At 37.4% G+C, this 6,836-nt stretch overlaps 1 long non-coding RNA gene across 3 annotated transcripts; it reads right to left on the bottom strand.

The window, feature by feature from the left end:
• Positions 1-1,524: 1,524 nt before the first annotated feature.
• Positions 1,525-6,508, bottom strand: LOC136250929 (uncharacterized). 3 transcript variants are annotated; one of them, XR_010698828.1, is made up of 5 exons: positions 2,503-6,508; positions 2,137-2,459; positions 1,948-2,075; positions 1,810-1,897; positions 1,525-1,751 (listed from the first exon to the last, which is right to left on the bottom strand). It is a non-coding gene; the product is annotated as an uncharacterized lncRNA (long non-coding RNA). The 3 variants fall into 3 exon arrangements; XR_010698829.1 differs by having other exon boundaries at positions 2,142-6,506; XR_010698827.1 differs by having other exon boundaries at positions 2,137-6,503.
• Between the last annotated feature and the right edge of the window lie 328 nt (positions 6,509-6,836).

Genomic DNA, 6,836 nt, shown 5'->3' with positions numbered 1-6,836 from the left:
GCAATCCCAAGTTAAACATGAGTTGTTGCCAGGGTTCTATTGGGGAATATACGGAGAATTTTTTTATTTAAAAATCTTGGATACTGGAATGCCTAGTTGTAGCTAACATTAGTTGTTCTGTCAAAGTTGCTATGCACAAGCCTTGCAGAGTGATACATTGGGCCATTTCAGTTCTATTTATATCTCCCACTTGATGTGTGGGGACCAAATAGATGAAGTGTACTAGAGTCCCTAGTATGGCATGGATCTTAGTATAAGTTGTGTAACACTAATGGTCTGAACACATTACTAAGAAAACCAACAAAGCCAATTCCATCAGAGCCAGAGCCTTCTTACAAAGACAGTGCCAGGCATCTCAGTGTCAAGTCAACTTGAGTTTACTTCAAGATATTTGGGTATGTGAATAATTCTGTATGTAATACTTTGCATCAGCAGATCAAAGGAAGCTGCTGCTATTGTCTGTAGTCAGAGCATTTTTGTATAATGCCCTTTGGCTGATTCATAAGGCCTGTTTGTATATAAAAGTTCAGACTGAAATCAGTTATGGTAATAAATTAATGCTTACGTGACTATTACTATGAATTGGAGTCTTGCCACAGGAAACAAAGTTGGGAAACGTTAGTTAAAAGGTGAAAACTAGTCTAGTAGTGCATTCTCAAATTCACATTGCAAATAACACAAGTTAACCACTCTACAACAAAGCTTACTCCTTTAGCATTATGTTGTCATTGTAATTAGTCTTTGAACAACTTGATAGCATTAAAGCACTTGTAAATTTCCTGTGATTTTGTCCATCTTGAATGATATCTTTAGGACTAGTCTGTCAAACATAGCTACAATCAAATCTTTCAGACATGTATATAAAACAAATCCTGCAGTGCATGGGTGATTAATCACCTGGTGGGCTATTAGCCTGCAGCGGAATGGTACATATAATTGCATGCAAGGTATTAAATAATTGTTATAACATGGGCACGAGTGGCCTGTCTACCTGATATGTCCACCCTCAGGCCTCTGGAGCACATATCTGACAAAACATTAGCTGAACTACTAGTGACATTATTTTTATGCAACATGCTATGTTCTATAGCTATTAGTGAGAAAATCAGTCTACCAAGCCTCAGATTCCATAATGTGCAAGCTTTAAACATAGGCGCTGATGCGGCACCTTATCAAAAGTTTTGCACCTTGGAAACAAGTTTCACTGGGCAAAAAGTTCCATGTCCGCTTGTAGGTAATGAGTATAAAATGGCCATGAAATGTGTCATTTTAGTCACATTTCATACTTAGAACATTAGTAGATTTCAGTAAAGTTTCATACAGAGGATAGAGAAAGATTTACTGCATCTAGAATGGTGCTGGAAATGAGGCAGTGAAGAAATGTACATTTTAGCACTGTGAAATGCATACAGGATGTAAAAAATCCTGTAGCTGAAATCAACATTTTCTATATTGGTCATCTGCTTTATACTGCGCTAGTAATATAGCTAGCAATGTCTCGCTCCTGTGTTGTATTTACTACCCACAATATGTATTTCATTAATAAGTAAAAAAGCACATCATTTGTACAGCAACTATAATTTTCAGTTCACAAATTGAAGTTCTTGACACCTTCAGGATTCTTTTTTTCTGAGGGATGTTACATCACTAAAATTAATGTAGATTTGCTCTTTTACTTCTGTCCATTGAGTGCAGCTTTCTTCTCCTAATCTGTTTCATCACTAGTTATATATAGTTCTTATAGGTAGCATCTGTAAAAATGTTGTTACAGTAAAAATATTGCTATGGCAATTGTTTTCTGTGACAAACCTTGAATTAATGTACACTATTCCTTGTACAGTGTCATTCATAGCTTTCACAAGATCCAGCCATGATCACAGGTTTCTCCACTGCCTAACTTCAATAGACCACAAATTACTCATTTCCAAGAACTATAGCAGAACTTACTATGTGATTTCATCTACAGTACTACCACAAGACATCATCAGCAGTCCAAGTTTTGAAAGCATCAGTAACTACTTTGTAATTTCCTTTGACAACTTTACGTAGCTAGGTGATGTTGATGGCAGATCCCACTGCCATGCAATGATAGATAACAAATTAATAATGAATCATGAATTAGCCACATCTTCTTACCTCACAATTGCTACAAATGCAGCTCTTCCTATATGTCTTTCTGCACAGTTCCCTATGTCAGGGTAGCTTGCACTTGCAGTCATCTATAAAGTAGACTTAACCAATTCACTGTGAGGTAGTTGTACTAGAGATGATGAGTGCTTGTGGAATGCACCCAGTTGTCTCTCGACCCAGGGGGTGTTATCCTCTACTCCTTTTGCCAGCAAGCAACAAGCGATTTTGTAGCTGCCAAATGCGTGTAGCACTGTAGCTAGCTACTGTAGCAAAGGTATACAATTGAGGCGTCGATAGAAACTGGCAGAAAAGGATGAAAGAGGCGATATCTATGAACGATCATAAATGCTGTGACAGTCTTTATAGCTATACCTGCAGGTAAGTCTGCCATGGAGCTGCATCATTGCTAGAGCCTCGTTATTAACTGCGACTAGAACAATCGGAAGAAACATGCAGCGAAAGTGATTGTGTGCAATCTGTGCATGCATGCATGCTGTTGTCGAGCATGATAGAGCAGTGACCTCCATCCATGCGCAGCCATATAGCTAGTGCGGTGGATGCACTGTGGCTAATTAGATTGTCCACACCTGATTAGTAAAAATATTCATGTACTTGAATGCATTCCTGTCAACTTCTTAGTCAGCCTTAGCCTACACTAACAGAGCAAAGCCCAACACACACACCGACACACACACACACACACACACACACACACACACACACACACACACACACACACACACACACACACACACACACACACACACACACACACACACACACACACACACACACACACACACACACACACACACACACACACACACACACACACACACACACTAGCTACTGCACAACATTAGATTTTTCCATGTATCAAAGCACTGATTGTGCCTACCAAAGGTAATGGATTTGATAGTGACAGACTGTTAGCAGCTACAGAATTTTTTTATGATTTATAATGTCCGTGCTTGCATGCATGCATGAGTCAAAAGCAATAGCAAAGTATAAGTCTTTTCAAACTATTGGCACACAGACTAACAGCTGTTCCTTCAAGCCACTAAAATGAATATAACCATTAACACTAATGAAATAATGTGCTGTGGTAGATTCCCAGTATGCAAATTCATAGAATTTTTTGCACTACACATCACTGCCTGCTTCGAGCTTTTGCTCAATATGCTTCACACATCGCTGTGGAGATTATTGTGAACACTTGGCACTTTTAAGTTAGTTTTAATATAGAAAAAGCTAGCTACCACCATTAGCAGGACACATGTGTATAGATGGATTGCATTCCATCTTAAGAGCCTCTGTGATTGAAACTTACTTTGCTACATGCTTAATGCATGTTCCTGACATGTAGATATGTATTATAGTGCACACAATAGTTGCTAACAGGTGACTAGAAATTCATTTACAACAGAACAAAGTAATGTTATACTTTAATATGTATTCAACCAAAAGCATTTAAAAGTAGGGCTACCAAAAAGTCACCATTTAAGAAAGGTCCCTATTTAACAACTGGGTAAACCAGAGCAATGTGAGTAACCTTTCTTGCTCAAGGAAGCAACAACAGCAACTGAGCATCAACCCTGGCTGAACCTTACAATTACCAAACTTTGATTGTGCTACTAAAATTCATGCATTTAATAGTGACAGACCGTTAGCAGCTACAGAAGTTTTTTGTGATTCAAAATGTCTATAGGCCATGCTTACATGAATGAATAGCAAAGTATATAAGTCCCTTCCAAGCATTGGCGACACAAAGACACTAACAGCTGTTACTTCAAGCCACTAAATGCATATAACCACTAATGAAATAACGTTAACACTGTGGTGGATGCCCAGTATGGAAATTCAGAGCAGATTACTAAGCTACACTTCACTGCCTGCTTTGAAGAGCAATGTGTTTCACATACTGCTGTGAAAAAATTGTGAACACTTGACACTTTAAACACATAAAGCTGCAGCTACTACCATGCAGGATCAGGTAACATAGTTAAGCAGGACACATGTACATAGATGGATTGCATTCCATCTTACGAGCCTCTGAGATTAAACTCTCACCTTGCTGACATGATAGAATTTTGTTCACACATTGCTGCTAAGAGGTGACCAGAAACTCATTTACAACAAAACAAAGAAATGGGCAGGTAGCTATAGTTTATGTATTTAACCAAAAGGTCTACCAAAACATTTGAAAAAGTTATGTGTAATTCTTCAACTCTATGAATATGACCAATTAGCTGCCACCACCCTTCTCACTCATGCAGTTTCTTAGCAAATAGGAGAACTTTATTCCTCATGCAAGTCCTTGCACATTACTAGCTACTAGTTAAATGTGAATGATGATCACATCTAGTCGGTCTCATAATGTTATTAAGGCATACAGGTCTCCAAATCTGTATAGTAAATCTGTGAACTAAAAAAATTTAATGTGATACTAGCTATAGACCACCATATGAGAGTGCTGTAATCCAAACATTTTGTTTTCTTACAACATCATAATTCTTGCATGGATAGAAGCCATTTAACTGTAAACCAACATTGCAATTAATAAACCATCTAAGTGTCATTAGTGTTTTTTTCCTGCAATAAAATTCTACCAATAACCTCTTGTACCAAGAGTCCATACTATGAGACCTCTTTATTATGAACTATTGATAGTACACATATACAATCAAAAATCAGTAATTTATTGTTATACATTATATACACTTGTCAGAAAGTACCCAGTGGCAGTAAGTGACACAAAGACTAACACCTTTGGTTTGACAACCATCCACTATAGGATTGCGGGAGAGACTATACCACAGTTAGCTGTGGTGCCTCAACAGAGACTAGGGGAGGTCACAACATTACAGTATACTGTGTTAACGTCATCCATGACTGACCAAAGAGTTGAGATTAGCCATATTGTATATTGTCAATGTAGACTTGCGTGCATCATGTATCAGGTAATGTAGACAGTATGATGCAGCTAATGCACAGAGAAACTAGCTATATGTAAAATGATGTGATATCATCATAGCTAAGTTGCTAGCTTGCTTCAGTTATAAAATTAATGTAAAGCAACATTACAATAATATGCCACCCGAGCGATAACCGGGAATGCTAGGATGGCATCAACTTAGTCACTGCACTGTAGCTATGTTACACATAATCACCCACATAACTGTAAAGGCATATATTCCCATTCCTTATATATACACTAGGGGAAATTTTTATGGTGTACATGTATAATATTCATAGCCACTTACATTTCCTTTATTATTATATTCATGAAATGCACTATTTCTTTTTTATCTCCTGGCAACCAAGTGCAGGTTATTTTATCGTAGCAATCAGTACCTTTCCACAAATCCAGGTATATCATTGTAGTATACATTAAAGTACATAGCATGAAGATGGTGAACCGCTGAAACAGTAAGTAAAGCCATCACTAGATATTTACTAAAATAAACACTTTGTCACAACGCCATACTCCCCAGCTGTCTGTCACTATTCATGACAAATTCTAACATCTATATTGTACAAAGACACAAAGTGTAACACACAATTAAGGCCATAAATTCATGGGCATACAGTACATAACTATCTAGCTCCGTGTGTTGACTGTTCACATTGTCATGTTGAAAGCCCTAAAGGGTTGAGTATCATCACTGTATGCCATAGCTTCTTTTTTCTGTAGCACGGTGAGTCACTGAGAAATATGGTGTAGTTACAATTCTGGCATCACGTAAAGTTAATTTTAAACGTAAAATAGAGCTTCCTTAGTATAACAATTCATATACCACTAAAATGTTATTGCAGCAGCATAATATGGGTTACAGTGTTACACATTGTTGTAGAGACAATCTGTTATATGATGTTGAAAGCCTATGTTGTGTTGAGAACCAAGTTTTGGCTCAGTATTACACTGAGCTAAACACAAGAAACCTGCAGTATCCATTTGATCAGTTTACAGCTGCATTTTCACTAGTCATGAATGTGGTGAAAATCTTAAGGCTCCTATTCGGTGATTATTAGTTTCTCATCCAGCCTTTCTAATTATTGTGATGCGGGCGGGAGGGTATTACCATTATGCCATTATTTTATAATATTAACACACTAATGTACAGACCTTGTCCAAATTGTCTTTCTTTCTTCTACAAACATTTCCTTCACCAGCTGATTCTACTTTTCGTGATCGCCAATTGTTTTTCGACAGTCAACTGAAAGCCTGCTTTGATGAAGTCGATAGAGCACGATTGCAACTGACACTGCAGCAATTTGTTAAGGAAAACAACAGTTCTCCTGGCGATATATAGCGCAGTGTAGCGTTCATCAACAAAAAATTATAACAGTTTGGTATCACGTGTTCTTCTGAGCATGCGCAGAGTAAATAATGGCTTACCATGCGGTAGCTTAAGAAGGATGCGGGCGGTGGATGAGAAACTAATAATCACCAAATAGGGGCCTAATACTGATTTTATCTACATTTCTTGTAAATGTTAAAACAATTTACTGCGATGTGACACTAACAGGAAATTGTACAGAAAATGTTCAAAAACATTTCCTGCATGATAACTCAAATAGGAAATTCTAAAGGAAATCATTAAAAAAATTTCCTACATGCTGACACAAGCAGGACATCTTACCTTTCGTGCAGTGTTTATTATTGTAATCACCACAAATCCACAAGTTATATACTTCAGTTTATA

This window comes from Dysidea avara, chromosome 3 (assembly GCF_963678975.1).
Source record: "Dysidea avara chromosome 3, odDysAvar1.4, whole genome shotgun sequence".
NCBI classification, from domain to species: Eukaryota; Metazoa; Porifera; class Demospongiae; order Dictyoceratida; family Dysideidae; genus Dysidea; species Dysidea avara.
The sequence above is the reverse complement of the archived record's forward strand: the minus strand, read 5'-3'. Positions and strand labels throughout refer to the sequence as shown.